Below are 15,414 nucleotides of genomic sequence, written 5' to 3'. Positions count from 1 at the left end.
TTTAAAAAATGTGGACCATTTAAAGTCTTTGTTGAATTTGTTATAATATTGCTTCTGTTTTGTTTTGGTTTTTTGACAGTGAGATATGGGGAATCTTAGCTCCCTGACCAGGAATCAACCCCACACCTCCTGCGTCGGGAGGCAAGTCTTAACAACTGGACTGTCAAGGAAGCCCCATGTTTCCCCCTTTTAAAACATAAGCATCTGTATCCCAACCCAAAACAGACACCTTTCTGTGTCATCTACAGCCCACCAGTCCAGAGCCGGGGGAGCAGAAAGAGCGGAGTGTACTACAATCACAGATGTGTGATTTTTCCTGGTGTACTAATCTCACTGTTAATTTTCATTTAACACGTCATTCCTTTGAATGCATGGGGCACAACACACTGGAAAACTGCAGGCAGGGAACAAGGAGGCAGCACTCACTCTCCCTTGTTTCTCAGGAACCCAGGCTCATCCAGCATGGAATTACAAGTGACCCCATCATCTGTGTCTGTGGGGAGGCTTCTGTCATGCATGGACCACACCTCACTGGACACCCTGAGTCTCCTGGGGGGATTCTGTTGCCTCCATCATCCTGGCATTGGCTGCAGTTCTGGTCCAGACGGCCAGCACAGCTTCCTGGCTGCAGTGATTACCACCGTAGTACTCGCTCCCTCAGTGAGAGCGGGAGATCCTTTAGTGCGGGCTCCCCTCCTCAGAGGCAGGAGTGTCTGCCAGTCAGTCAGTGTCTTCCGACCACATCCTTTTCTTAGACCTTTCTGGAGACGGTTCCCCTTAGTCCATCGTTGATTTTCTTTATGAGTGTCTGGATCTTGGCTTCCTTTGCCAGGATGGGAATATTCTTTTGGGGAAGCACATTCAGAGAGTTGCTGATAATGCAGCCAGCCTCTGCACAGCTGTCTGTCACTGACACCAGGCCCCATCGCGTCTCGCACACTGAGTTTAGAGAGTAATGAAGGACGAGGTATCTTCTTCAGAGGTTTTAGGCTCTCACTGCGTGTTGCATTCTCTTGTGGACTGGAGCCTCGTCACCCCTCACAGACAGTTCTCATTTGGCCCCCTTCCAGGAGGTTCTCTGTGAAGCTGAGGCACTGGCTTGCTTGAAGCCAGGTGTTTCTCTCCAGCTTTTACTGACAACAGATTTGAATTTGAGAATCACATGTTCTTCACCCAGCTTCTCTATGGAGTTTCACTCTTGGCCTTTTGCCTTCTCCATCATCTGAAAAAGAGTTGAGATATGCAAAAAGAAAATTCTTCTGACTTCTGGCTCAAGTTTGTTCTAAAAGTCTCCTTGCGCTTCATTTCACTCAAAGGTATTCTCAAACCTGCCATTCTTAAAAAGGATGTATATTTAGTTCAGACTTAATAGAAATGTAATAAGTCAGACGTTTTACCCTAGGTAGATCCATTTTTAAATCCTGAGAGTGCTAAAGTGATGACAAAAATAGCTGGACAGGTGTGAGAGCCCTCACAGGGAGCTGAATTTTAGGGGAATTGGCTTAAAGTGATGTTCCTCATCTCCTAAAGTGCTTTGCAGAGTGCTCAGAACAGCTGACTCACATTTTTATTGATTGAATCTTGCTGGGATAAGGGTATGAATTTGAGTTTAAATTCAGTACTTCTGTTGACTTTGTAACACTGGACTTGTGTCCCATTTTCCCTCCTATTGTATGGACCAGACTCTACCAATAAGGCCGCATCTAGCAAAGATGGTTTATGAAGCCATCGAGACCTGGATTCAGATCCTGGTTTCACCATTTCCTTGCTGTGTGATCTTGGACAAGTCACTTAACATCTCTTAAATTTCCTTATTTATACAAAGGGATTGTTGTAAGCATTGAAAAGGATAAATATTAATACTTAACATAAGGCCGGTTAAAGTAAGCACTTGATTTATTATTTTATTTTGTGCTAAAAATGCACACTGCATCTGTTAGTTCCTCTTTCCCAGGGATCTCCACCTGTGACACGTTTACAAGCCAGGGATGCACAGGTGGGCATGTGAGTTAGGTATGATGAGTTAAGGTCAGCCTATCAGCTGTATAAATAACATGGCCTTCTTTTCTCTCTCACTTTAAAGTTGGGACATAGGCTCTGCTCTATAAAGTCCCCAGAATCTGGGTTCCTAGGCTGTTGTGAAGCCTCCATTGCCAAGGTCATCTTATGGTAATAAAGTGGGTGGCAATAATTCCAGACATAAGGTTTTCATTCCAGTCACCAGGAAGAAGGAGGTGAAGATGAGAAAAGAGTGAGGGCAGCTCTTGCTTCAAGAAGGTTCCTGGAATGTGCTGCATAAATTCATGTTTACGTTTCACTGACCAAAAAGTAGTTTCACGACTTCACCTAGCTGCAAGGGAGAATGGTGTTTATTCTCGGTGGCCACAGGTCTGGCTAAAATTGCCATTTCTATGGAAGAGGAGGAGGATGGACACTTGGGAGCAATTGCTCTCTGGAGAGGGAGCCACTCTCAGGGGCAGCAGACTGGGGAGAGTCTTGGGAGTCTGATGGAGTTTGATGGCTTAAGGGAAAATAATTATTAGAAGTAGTTGGTGCTGATAAGATCAAAGGCAAATTCAATTTATCAAGAAAATGTCATCTGGAATTACTCTGCCCAGTGCGGGAAAGTGAAAGTGGCTCAGTCTTGTCTGACTCTTTGTGTGTCTGACTCTTTGCAAACCCATGGACGAATTTTCCAGGCCAGAATACTGGAGTGGGTAGCCTTTTCCTTCTCCAGGGGATCTTCCCAACCCAGGGATCAAATCCAGGTCTCCCGCATTGCAGGCGGATTCTTTACCAGCTGAGCCACAAGGGAAGCCCTAGCCATATGTGACTATCGAGCATTTGAGATGTGCTATGATATGCTCCCTGGACTTCCAAGATAGTGTAAGAAAAGAATGTAAAATATCTGTTTTTTTTTTTTTTTACAGTGGCTATATATTGCAGTGATATTTATATACTGGATTAAATAAATATATTAAAAGTACCTTCATCTGCTTAGTTTACTTTTAAAATTTAAAGTTCTATTTGTGGCTCATATTATTTTTGATGGGAAGCAATGATCTGGAATATCCCACATCTGAGTCTGTCTCCTCAGAAAGGAGATTCTACATAGTACTGAGAGGGATGGTTTCCTGAATGTTTAAATGCATTATGAATTCTCTAACCTGGGGTTCAGAGAGCAAGATTTCGGTACCACAGCTGGAAGCGTCGTCCAAGGGAAGTGGACAAGCCCTTCACAGGCCTGTCCCCACAGGGGACAGATCTAAATGTCACCACCCCCTAAGAGCATTCAGGTGACCTCCACCTCATGCTGTGGTTCTGGTTCTGGGAACCGTTCTGTAATTCCATTTTCAGATGACCTTCGGGATGTCTGTGACTACTTCCACAGAGTAGTTAGCCAAAACAGAGTGAGAAACTGACTAGTTAGCCAAGTGATGTGCTTGGGAGGGGTGATATTTCGTAACTTCAGCTTAAAAGATTGGAAGGTTAATGATGAGGGAGTGCATTTGCCACTAGAGATGCTTTGCATTTTTATTTCTCTCCCAAAGATCCCCCTCTAACTAGGTCAGTGGTTTTCAAATGTGTTCTGTGGGACCCACAGCTTCAGCATCACCTAGGAATTGTAAGAGATGCAAAGTCTTAGGCCTCACCCCAGATCTAATTAATGAATCAGAAACTGGAGGTGTGGTCCAGCACTCAGTGTTTTGATGAGCCCTCCAGATAATCCTGATACTAGCTAAAGTTTGAGAAACATTAATTTAAAGTGATAGTTTTCTTAACAACTAGATCTTCATCCTCAAGATGTACCCAGTAGTTTTTTTTTTTTTTCCGAGGCTCATCCTGTTTAATATGTCTTGAAAGGGAATGCAGGGATCATTTTTAGGTTTATAAATAAATGTGATATCGTATTTCTCACAGGTTTTGGAATGAGCAAAACTTTGAAAAAATCGTAAATGTAAGTGTCTGGAGGCAGTTCTTTTGGGGTAAGAGTTTCCTTAGCTTACCTCTTCCAGACCTCACTGCTGAGCGCCATTCACTGGAGCTTGCCTGGTTCTTCCTGGCTGCTTGCCGTCTCTGCTTGCCATCTCTCATTCCAACTCCCGTCTCTGAGTGGTGTTCTTTATCTTCCCAGACGGCTGTTCTCACTTCCCCACTTCTAATCATTGTGAGCGGTTTCATCTTGTAAGGCTTTCTCCTACTCTTAGGCTCTTAACAAGCCTCTGCTCAACTCTGTGTGCGTGTGTGGAAGTTGCTTCAGTCCTGTTCAACTCTTTGCGACCCTATGGACTGTAGTTTGCCAGGCTCCTCTGTCCATGGGATTCTCCAGGCAAGGATACTGGAATGGGTATCCATGACTTCCTCCAGCGCATCTTCCCAACTCAGGGATCAAACCCACATCTCTTATGTCTCCTGCTCTGGTAGGCGAGTTCTTTACCACCAGCGCCACCTGGGAAGTCAGTGATCGACTGCAGAAATCCAAATCCGGTTCTTCCAAGGCACAGATTCTACTATTCCACTCTTGAAATCTGATGCCTAATGACAGTTTCAGCCAGCAGCACTGAGGAGAACATGTGGCCCCTTCCATCACTGAACTCTTGGGAACCTGCAAAGACGCCAGGCCGGAGGACAGTGGGCCAACCTCTTTGTTTACTGAGCAGCAGCCGCCCATCGATTCCACCCCAGGGGACTGACCATTGCCCCCAGGAACTCTGAGTGCTCTTGGTTTTCCTTTAACTGCTGATAAAAAGTCATGGCTCAGACGCAGATCCTCTGAACCCTGGGGGGCAAAGATTAAGTGGGACAGGGTGAGGATATTACTGGATCTGAAAACAGAGGCTTTGCCCTTTCCAGCTCCTGCATAGGCAGGCATCATACAATGTGTATGGAGCTTTAGAGCTTACAAGACACCTCAAGTTTAATCCTTTACAATGCATCCCACCTCTTTGAGAGGGGAGCAAAGAGTTCTACAGTGGAGATAACAGATCTGGAAGGTTGCCATCTTTCCCTGAGTGACTCAAACAAGAAAAAGCAAAGTTGGATTTACAGCCAGGTTTTATTGCAACTTGACGTTTAGTTTACTGACTCCTCCTTGCTAAAAGGATAAAATCCAACACTAAAAAACCCCATGGAACAATCTTGATGCCTTTATTCAGTGAAGGCATGCATTTATGGACATCACACTTGAGTTCAGTTTACAAGTGGCAGTCACATGGATTACTTTACTGGTGTCTGTAGTGACCATATGTAGGGGCTTTCACAGTTCTTGTTCTACAGTTGAGAAAAAAATCAAACTCGAGGAGGATGGGTAAACTGCTCAAGGTTCCATGGCCTGAGTGTCATCCGGTCCTTTTCACAGCAGAACCTTTGTTCACTAGGTTCACTTAACTCCTGTTTGCTGTGAATTCTAAACTGAAAAGAAAGGAGGCGAATGCAGGAAGGCAGGCATTCCCAAGTCATTTCTGCCTAGAGATACAGTTGCTTGGGCTTCTTCCACCCCCTTCCATGAACTCTCTGAGGAGCTACAAGTGGGAGCAAATGCTCCTGACTGACCAAGGCTGGGAAACACTGCACTGTGGCAAGATGTGTGCAGAGTACTGCAATTTATTGCCTGTAATGCCTCAATTTTTTGGTTGTTGTTTCCTTTTTTGGATGTTTTAGGTGGGTTTTAGGGGAAGGAGGTCATTGAGAAAACTTGACCACTAGATCTCTCTCTTTGACCACATGGCTTGTAGTCTCTTTGTTCCCTGACCAGGGATTGAATCCAGGCCCTTGGCAGTGAGAGCTTGGAGTCCTAACCACTGGACCACCAGGGAATTCCTTTGATCACCAAATCTTTTAGTTTATTCTTAAAGCACAATTTTCTAACCAAATGAGGTTTGGCTTCCCTGGATAGTAACAGGGACTGTAATTAAATTTCATCTGGTGAAACACTAACTTGGTTAAGATAATTCTAGATTCAAGTTCCATCCTCAGTGGGATAGCTTTCTTTTCCATCTTCCAAATTCTGTGTAGTTCTAAGAGTCACAGTTCTTTTGAAAATAGACATCAATTGTTAAGTTGGTTCTTAAATATTCCTCATTAGGGAGTCCCATTGTCAGAAGACTCTAGAATCTTCAACCAGCATCAGCAGAATCTGGGAGTTGGAAATGCAGACCCTCAGACTCTGTCTCAGGTACACTGAACCAGAATCTGCATTCAACAAGACACCCTGTGATTCACATGGACATTAACATCTGAGAAGTACTGGTTTGGGATGCCTTTTCTGTTAGTCATAGTTAGAACCTACTGAGTGTCCACTATCTCTCAAGGGAGGTAACTTTAAATTTTAAAAACCTAGTCCTCACAACAACTCTGCTGGGAAAGAATTATTTTCCTTAGTCTACAGAAGAGGAAACTGGCTCTGAGAGATTTACACTTGCCTAATTATGGCAACCCACTCCAGTGTTCTTGCCTGGAGAATCCCAGGGATGGCGGAGCCTGGTAGGCTGCCGTCTATGGGGTCGCACAGAGTTGGACCCAACTGAAGTGACTTAGCAGCAGCAATTAGTTGTTAGCTAATGACTGAGATGGAATTAAGACCATGTCTGTCTACTCCTTAGAACACTTGGCTTAATATTTTTTTCTCTCCCTTCTCCAGACGTGTCAGTCAAGTCAGGTTTTTTCCCCCTCACAATCTCTTCAGGTCTTTTTCAAGGCATCATGGTGAAGAAACAAGCAATAGATAAAAAACCAAAAAAAAAATTGTATGTCAAACTTTTGTGGGTAAAAATTCTATTAACAAAATTAAAAGTGAAAGTCGCTCAGTCGTGTCAAACACTTTGTGACCCCACAGACTATACAGTTCATGGAATTCTCCAGGCCAGAATACTGGAGTGGGTAGCCTTTTCCTTCTCCAGCAGATCTTCCCAACCCAGGATCGAACCCAGGTCTCCCGCATTGCAGGTGGATTCTTTACCAGCTGAGCCACAAGGGAAGCCCAACAATGTTGGAGTGGGTGGCCTATCCCTCCTCCAGCAGATCTTCTCGACTCAGGAATTGAACCAGGGTCTCCTGCATCGCAGGCAGATTCTTTACCAACTGAGCTATCAGTGAAGCCCAACAAAATGAAAAATCTAGCACAATAACATATTTTTGGAAATATATTTGTAATATACATGACAAAAATGTTAATGACTCTAACGTAAAAAATTTTTATAACTCAATGGAAGTACTTTGGTAGAAAAGATAGGGGAAAAAATAGAAAAAGGACCAATAAACATGAAAAAGTTCAACTTCTCTAGTAATCAAAAGTATAAAAATGGAAATATTTTTTCATCCTCCGAATTAGCAAAAGAGTAAAAGATAAAATCCAGTGTAAGTGAGAATGGGAGACAATAGATTCTCAACTATTTCTATGATTAAAAATGATGTTTAGAAGAATATTTAATGAAAAGGAATAATAGGCACCATATATTAGTGAATAAGAAAGACATATGGAAAATGTATTAATAATCCTATTTTAAGGTGAAAATTTTTTCTATACTCTGTATAGAAAAAAAACTCAGGATAATAAACACCAAAATGTTAATGAGGTTTAATTTTGAATAGAAAATAGCCCTCACTGTTTTTAAAATGGAAGTTTCCCATCTTCAAAGATGGTCAAATATCAGACACTCTTGTAACTTAAACTTTAATTTCTCTATAAAAAAACTTAGTAGAAGAAGGGAAAATTGAGTGACTGCTGACTGATTTTTCTCTTAGGGACAGTTCACTTCCAGTTAAAATTTTAATTACTGGTTCATTATTATCAATAATCAATCATGCCTGGAAAGATGGGGCTCCTCTATTAATAAAATATGAAACTTTATTCCTAGTTCAAAATAAATAAATAAAATTAAGCATCGGACAAATGTACCTGAAGAGTATTAAACAACCTGCAGCTCAATCCTGAAAATTAACCATATGATAGTTTCTTTTACTGTCAGGCCAAGTTCTATGGTATTCTCCCTACAAGAATGCTGGCTATGGCATGCTCCTCCCTCTCCCCATTTCATTCAGCTATCTTTATCACCTTCTCAAAGGGATCCTCAGTAATCCACTCATGAAATGAACAAAGAAACTTTCTTCCAAACTGTTTATATCTCCTTATCCTACTTATCTTTTCTTCATAGCACTCAGCTTCAGCTTTGCCTAATTGTTATAAATGAAAAATTATACTTAACTGTTTATCCTCTCCCCTCCCCACTAAAATATAAGTTCCCTGAGGACAAGGACATTGTCCACTGTATTCTCCACTCTGTCTCCAGAACCTAGTGAGATGACTGGCGTAGTGGATACTCATTAAATATTTGTTAAATAAACAAATATGAAAAGAACTGAGCCTTATGTGAGTGTCACTCAATCCAAGAAGAATTTTGTAACCTGGGTATGCTGGGGTGGCTTTGGAAACCCAGCAACGAAGACAATGGGGTACTTTGTTTAGACAATTAGCCTCTACCTGGAAGATAGCCCCAAACTTCCTTGCAACTACTAATTTATACTTGTTGCAACCAACAAATATAAAAGCAAACATAATTAAAAATATAGGTAACAAGACACCTTTTCTATACCTGACCAGGCATTTTATCATTACTGTTTAGTATACTTGGGCCAAAAAGAGATGCAGCTGAAGCCTTTTTGCTGTAAAAGGGAAAAAAGCCACTAGTTGTCTGCTGCCAGGAGTAGTAATGCAATCGCAATTTAGTATTTGGAAAGTTTTCACCTAGGAAATCAGAGCTTTTTAAAGTTTTTTTTCTTTTCTCTTTTGAGGTTTTTTTTTTTTTAAATTAATGGACTTTCTTTTTCAGAGCAGTTTTAAGTTTATAGAAAAACTGAGCAGAAAGCATGGCGTCCCTATATCCCTCGTTCTCAGTTTCCTTTATTGTTAACATCTCACACTGATGCGCTGCATTTGTCACAGCTGATGAACCAATACTGATGGATTATTAGTAACTGAAATCCACAGCTTACGTTAGGTTTCACTCTTTGTGTTGTACATTCTACAGGTTTAGCCAAACGATAATAATTTTTAAAAACGTGATTCTTGTACGTAGGAGAGGAGTTGAAAGAAGTAAATAACAGAAAATTGAGGGCAGTATATTGTTTATCTAATTCTTCCTTCTATCTCCAAGTCCAAAACTAGACCAAAAGTTCTAAAAGTCCACACACTCATGAATGGATAAACAGATTGTGGTACACCCATGTGATGGAATACGATTCTGCAATAAAAAGGAACAAACTACTGAAACACGCAAAAGCATGGATGAATTTAAAAAGCAGTATGTAGAGTGATATGGCCATCCACAAAACCTGCAGACCGTACGACTTTAGAACATGATATTCTGCTCAGCAGAACAAAGCCTCGTGCTTTGTGACTAAGTTTCTAGTCACTTGAAACTTAAAATTATAGTAACTAGCATCCAATAAAAAAACCACTAGGCATTCCAAGGAGAAGAAAAATGTGACCTGTGACCAGGGGGAAAAGCACTCAGTAGAAATAGATCCAGAAATGATAGGGATGATAAAAAGAGCAAAGATATCGAAACCACTAATATAAATAGGTTCCAGTATTTGAAGGAAAACATGAGGATAGTGAGAAGAGAAACTGAAGATACAAAAAGAACAAGAAATAGAACTTCTAGAGATGAAAAACACGATACCTGAAATGAAAGATTCACTAGAGGGGTTAACACGACGTTAAACATTGCAGAACAGAAGATAATCACTTCAGTGATTAAGTGCCGGTGAGGGTATGGAGGAAAGAGAGCCTCTGTGCACTTTTGCTGGAGACATAGATTAGTGTAGACACTGAGGAAAACAGTATAGAGGATCCTAAACAAATTAACAACAGACTACCATATAATTGAGGAATCTCACTTTTGGATGTTTTTGCAAAGAAAACAAAAACAAATTTTCAACATTATTCAGAATAGCCAAGGTAGTGTGTGTATATATATATACATATATAATGTATATGTATAACCACACTATGTAGCATACATATGTGTTCAGCCGTACATATATGTTTATTTAGCCATAAAAAGAATGATTTCTTGTCATTTGTGACAACATGGATGGACCCTGAGTGTATTATGCTGAATAAAATTAATCAAAGACAAATACCATATTATGATTTCATTCATATGTGGAATCTAAAAAATAAAACAAGTGAACGAACACAATAAAACAGAAATATATCCGTAGATACAGAGAACAAACAGGTGGTAGCCAGAGGAAAGGGGCGTGGGGAAGCTGAGTAAAATAGGTGAGGGAGATGAAGAGGTACAACTTCCAGTCAAAATGAATGGAATCACAGGGATGAACTAACCAGCATAGGAAATACAATCAAGAATGTTATAATAACTTTGAATGGTGACAGATGGTAACTATCCTTATCGTGGTGATCATTTTGTAATGTATGGAAATATACAAATACAAATTATAAATCATTATGTTGGATCTAACAGATCGATAGTGTTACATAGATAATAATTTAAAAAGGCATAGATTAAAAGTAAAATGATTAAAAAAGATATGCCATGAAAAAACTAATCATAAGAAAGCTTGAGTGGCTATATCAGTATCACTATCAGACACAGTAAACTTCGAAACAAGGGCAAGGTCTCTACAAAGATATAGCAAACTGTATCCTGAATGGTATGTATGTACCTGTTTTTGCTTCCCTAATTTTTTGTGATTCCCTCTCCTTTCTAGAAGCTAGAGAAGCTACGTGGGTGTCTCATGGCATCCACAGGATGTCTCACTGGATCACAGGCTTGTCTGATTCATACATACTATCTGTGGTGCTGATGTCACTCCCCCTCGCGCTGTGACTCATGCTCTTGATTTGATCTGCCTCTGGCCTGTTGCACACTCTCCTGGGGCTGCTGCCTCTGCAGCCTGCTTCCTGCGCTTTGCTCTGGAAACTCTAGCCGATCACCAACAGAACACTGCCACCATTGCTGTCTCATTCAGGGCAGGTTCTCACAATTTCACTCAAGGACGGATGGACTAGGAAATGACTTCTTTTTGGAATTAGGTTCTGTTAGAGGGGTTGCACGGAGAAGGCAACGGCACCCCACTCCAGTGTTCTTGCCTGGAGAATCCCAGGGACGGAGGAGCCTGGTGGGTTGCCATCCATGGGGTCGCACAGAGTCGGACACGACTGAAGTGATGTAGCAGCAGCAGCAGAGGGGTTGCATAGCAAGGTAGCGTGGTGCCACAACTCTTTTAGCGTTATACATTCCCTCCCATGTAGGGTGCTGGAGAGGGAGAGTACAAGTACCAGCTGCCATGGCATGCCTGAAATCATTTCTCCCCTCTCACCTCAGGTCCTCTTGCCAAGACCAACACATGCAGTTTGACTCTTTCTTTTCTTATGGTGGATTTTCTCCTGGGGACCCCACAATTCTTTCCCTTATTGTGATTTGGCCCCTGTGGGTCCCCGACACTCATCATCCCACTCACAACAATGTCCACTGTCCATGCCTTTGTGTGCCTGACACCATTGGACTTCATTTCCTAGGAGTCCCACTTAATCTGATTGATACAAATAGCTCACAGACTCAAGTTCCATTTATATTTCATCAGAACGTTCAGTTGTAAAAATATGAACTCACTGAGCACATTCACTTGGGCTGTGGCACGGGACCATCTAGAAGTGAATTCTGAATGGCCGGGGAGATGGGTCCCTATTTAAAATTTCCTGAGACAAGACACGAAACATGTAATGTAAAAAACTGGTTAATAAGCTTCTTATTGGTCATATATAGCAAGGCTCCCCAGGTGGACAATCAGAAGGCAAATGCAGGCTATCAGCTTGAGTCTCTCACAAAATGTGGTTGTGAGAGCCATTTATGACCAGTTCTGTTCTTGGAACTTATTCCAAACAAGGCTCTGGCCATTCTGCCCACATGATCCCTTAGGTGAGGAAGGAGAGGCCACTTGAGGATAAAACTGACCCCGTGATCATTTGATTTGGCCAGCCTTGTAATGGGGACGTGAGGATGTTTGTCCTGAGGAGAAGCCCTCAAGTTCTATGGCCTTCTTCTTGCAAACACCAACCTCACTCCTAGCTGATTTTTCACACAATCTGAATTTCAAAGGTATGGTCAAAAAAGTGTTATTATATAAAATAATCCTGCTGTTTATAATTTGGAGTTTGGCCTAGTGGATATGGTGCATTTTGTCACTGTGTTTAGCAAAGTCATCAGGGAGTGTACTTGGTGTAGAGAATGAGTGTGAACTTTATCTGTAAAATGGGATTATGGTTAACACCAGCTCATGGGCTTGTTGTAAGAATTATACGCGTTCACATACATGTGAGTTACTAGGTACATGCTCCCTGCTCAAGGCCTTCAAAGGCATCTTATTATCCACAGCAGAAAGTTCAAACTTAAACTTTTCTTTTTCTGGCTGCACCATGCAGCTTGAGGGATCTTAGTTCCTCTACCAAGGACAGAACCCTGGCCCTGGCAGTGAAAGCACCATGTCCTAATCACTGGACTGCCAGGGAATTCCAGGAAAGTTCAAATCTCTTAAGGCAGCTTTTAAGGATCCTTAGTGATCTAACTCGGAGAAGGCAATGGCACCCCACTCCAGTACTCGTGCCTGGAGAATTCCATGGATGGAGGAGCCTGGTAGGCTACAGTCCATGGGGTCGCTAAGAGTCGGACACGGCTGAGAGACTTCCCTTTCACTTTTCACTTTCATGCATTGGAGGAGGAAATGGCAACCCACTCCAGTGTTCTTGCCTGGAGAATCCCAGGGACGGGGGAGCCTGGTTGGCTGCTGTCTCTGGGGTCGCGCAGAGTCGGACACGACTGACGCGACTTAGCAGCAGCAGCAGCAGTGATCTAACTTCATGTACACTCTTCTCCCTTACTTTAAGTGATCTACTTAATACAAACACATACATCCTGCAACTCTGTCCCTTAAATTCCTCTGGCTCCTTTGTCTGAAACATCCTCTTTCTCCATCTCTGCCAAGTCCTAGCTTTCCTCTGTGACCAGGCTCACATGCTTTGGGAAGCCTTTTCCTATTGCCTCAGCAGAGGGAACTGGTTTTCCTCTTATTCTCAGATCACTCTACCTGGATCTCCCTCACAACGCCCCTACTTTCTAATTTTTAACTTAGTAATTTATATACATGTTTCAACTCTGGGAGAGTCTAAAGGGTAGGATATGAGAATAGTTCATTTTGAATATAGAGTCATCCCTGGCCCTTAGTTTGCTTAGATTAGGGACTAAATACGTGTTTTATGAGTGAAAGGATTAAAGAGAGTTTATACTTGGTGTGAGGCGCCTGAAATATGGGTGTTCGTGACTATCAGCTTACGTGTTTCTCTCCACTGTTTAGGATGTGTGTGTCCATTGCTAATTCACTAAGGAATGGGGGATTCCTCTCCTGACCAAGGACATTTGATCAGAAGTTGGATTAAAATATCTCCTAGGTCCCATCTGCCTTTAGGGAACTATGAGTCTATTGTTTGCAGAGATGCCAGCATGACAGCCCTGAGTCATCTTTGTAGGTATTCAGAGATAGAAGTCTACATGAATGTGAGTGGAACCAAATCATTGCAGCTGATAGATTAATTTGTGCCATTCCAGAATTAACAATGTAGTGCACAGAATCCTTGGCTCTTTCCTAGTCCAACTTCCCAATGTGTATTTGAGTTTCTGGACAATAGAATGACAGAAACTTTTCATTGGAATGGAACTTTCTTGTGTTGAATCCAGCCTCCCACACAAAGCACGCTGCCTTCAGCATCCCTGACACACCTTCTAGGCTTTGCCTGAGCACGTCCAGTCAGCAAACTATCACTAGTTTTCCAGTCCATTGTTGGAAAGCCGAGTGGTTAGAAAGTTTTCTCTTATGTTGAACCAAACTTTGTGACTTTTTATGATAAAGTCACTTTTTATGACTTTATCACCATCAGTCCTATTTCAGCTTTGGAGTAACAGAAAAGTCTTCACTCTCTTCTACATGTGAATTTCACAGATTGAAAAAAAAAAAAATGTGTCTTGAGAATTCTGAGTCTTCCCAGCACAAACTCTTCTAGCTCCTTGAACAACATGTAGAATAATTGTCTTGTCCTCTTTTAGATTTCCTTGATGGCAATGACCCTCTTAAAATGTAGTGCACTCCATATAGTACACTTACTTAAAATTTGCACATTTAATCATAAGTACCATTTACTGCTTAGACACCTTACTATGGATGCTTTACATGTGTCATCTTATTTAATCCCCATAATGTCCCATGCAGATAGTTCTTAAAACTTTTATTTTATAGATAAGGACTGTTATTAATAATAGACTCAAGATCACAGGGCAGTATCGAGCAGAGCTGAATGTGACACCTTCACACTCACAACCCTCCCTCCACGACCATGATACTTTTTATTACCCCTAAAGCTACTTCTAGTAAACAGAAATCTAATTCCTTTTTTCCCCCCGTTCTGCAGGGTTCAGTACAGTTCAGTTCAGTTGCTCAGTTGAGTCCGACTCTTTGTGACCCCATGAATTGCAGCACGCCAGGCCTCCCTGTCCATCACCAACTCCCGGAGTTCACTCAGACTCACGTCCTTCAAGTCGGTGATGCCATCCAGCCATCTCATCCTCTGTCGTCCCCTTCTCCTCCTGTCCCCAATCCCTCCCAGCATCAGAGTTTTTTCCAATGAGTCAACCCTTCGCATGAGGTGGCCAAGGTACTGGACTTTCAGCTTTAGCATCATTCCTTCCAAAGAACATCCAGGGCTGATCTCCTTCAGAATGGACTGGCTGGATCTCCTTGCAGTCCAAGAGACTCTCAAGAGTCTTCTCCAACACCACAGTTCAAAAGCATCAATTCTTTGGCGCTCAGCCTTCTTTACAGTCCAACTGTCACATCCATACATGACCACTGGAAAAACCATAGCCTTGACTAGACGGACCTTTGTTGGCAAAGTAATGTCTCTGCTTTTGAATATGCTATCTAGGTTGGTCATAACTTTCCTTCCAAGGAGTAAGCGTCTTTTAATTTCATGGCTGCAGTCACCATCTGCAGTGATTTTGGAGCCCAAAACAATAAAGTCTGACACTGTTTCCACTGTTTCCCCATCTATTTCCCATGAAGTGATGGGACCGGATGCCATGATCTTCATTTTCTGAATGTTGAGCTTTAAGCCAACTTTTCACTCTCCACTTTCACTTTCACCAAGAGGCTTTTTAGTTCCTCTTCACTTTCTGCCATAAGGGTGGTGTCATCTGCATATCTGAGGTTATTGATATTTCTCCAAGCAATCTTCATTCCAGCTTGTGCTTCTTCCAGCCCAGCGTTTCTCATGATGTACTCTGCATAGAAGTTAAATAAACAGGGTGACAATATACAGCCTTGATGTAATCCTTTTCCTAT

At 42.0% G+C, this 15,414-nt stretch overlaps 1 long non-coding RNA gene across 1 annotated transcript; it reads right to left on the bottom strand.

Moving 5' to 3' along the window:
- Positions 1-792: 792 nt before the first annotated feature.
- LOC147344040 (uncharacterized) lies at positions 793-5,150 on the bottom strand. Its single transcript, XR_015155562.1, has 2 exons — positions 4,008-5,150; positions 793-1,222 (listed from the first exon to the last, which is right to left on the bottom strand). It is a non-coding gene; the product is annotated as an uncharacterized LOC147344040 (long non-coding RNA).
- Positions 5,151-15,414: the final 10,264 nt, after the last annotated feature.

Source organism: Bos grunniens, chromosome 26 (assembly GCF_055505025.1).
Source record: "Bos grunniens cultivar Pamir isolate PY7600 chromosome 26, Bosgru_T2T1.0, whole genome shotgun sequence".
Classification (NCBI taxonomy): Eukaryota; Metazoa; Chordata; class Mammalia; order Artiodactyla; family Bovidae; genus Bos; species Bos grunniens.
The sequence above is the reverse complement of the archived record's forward strand: the minus strand, read 5'-3'. Positions and strand labels throughout refer to the sequence as shown.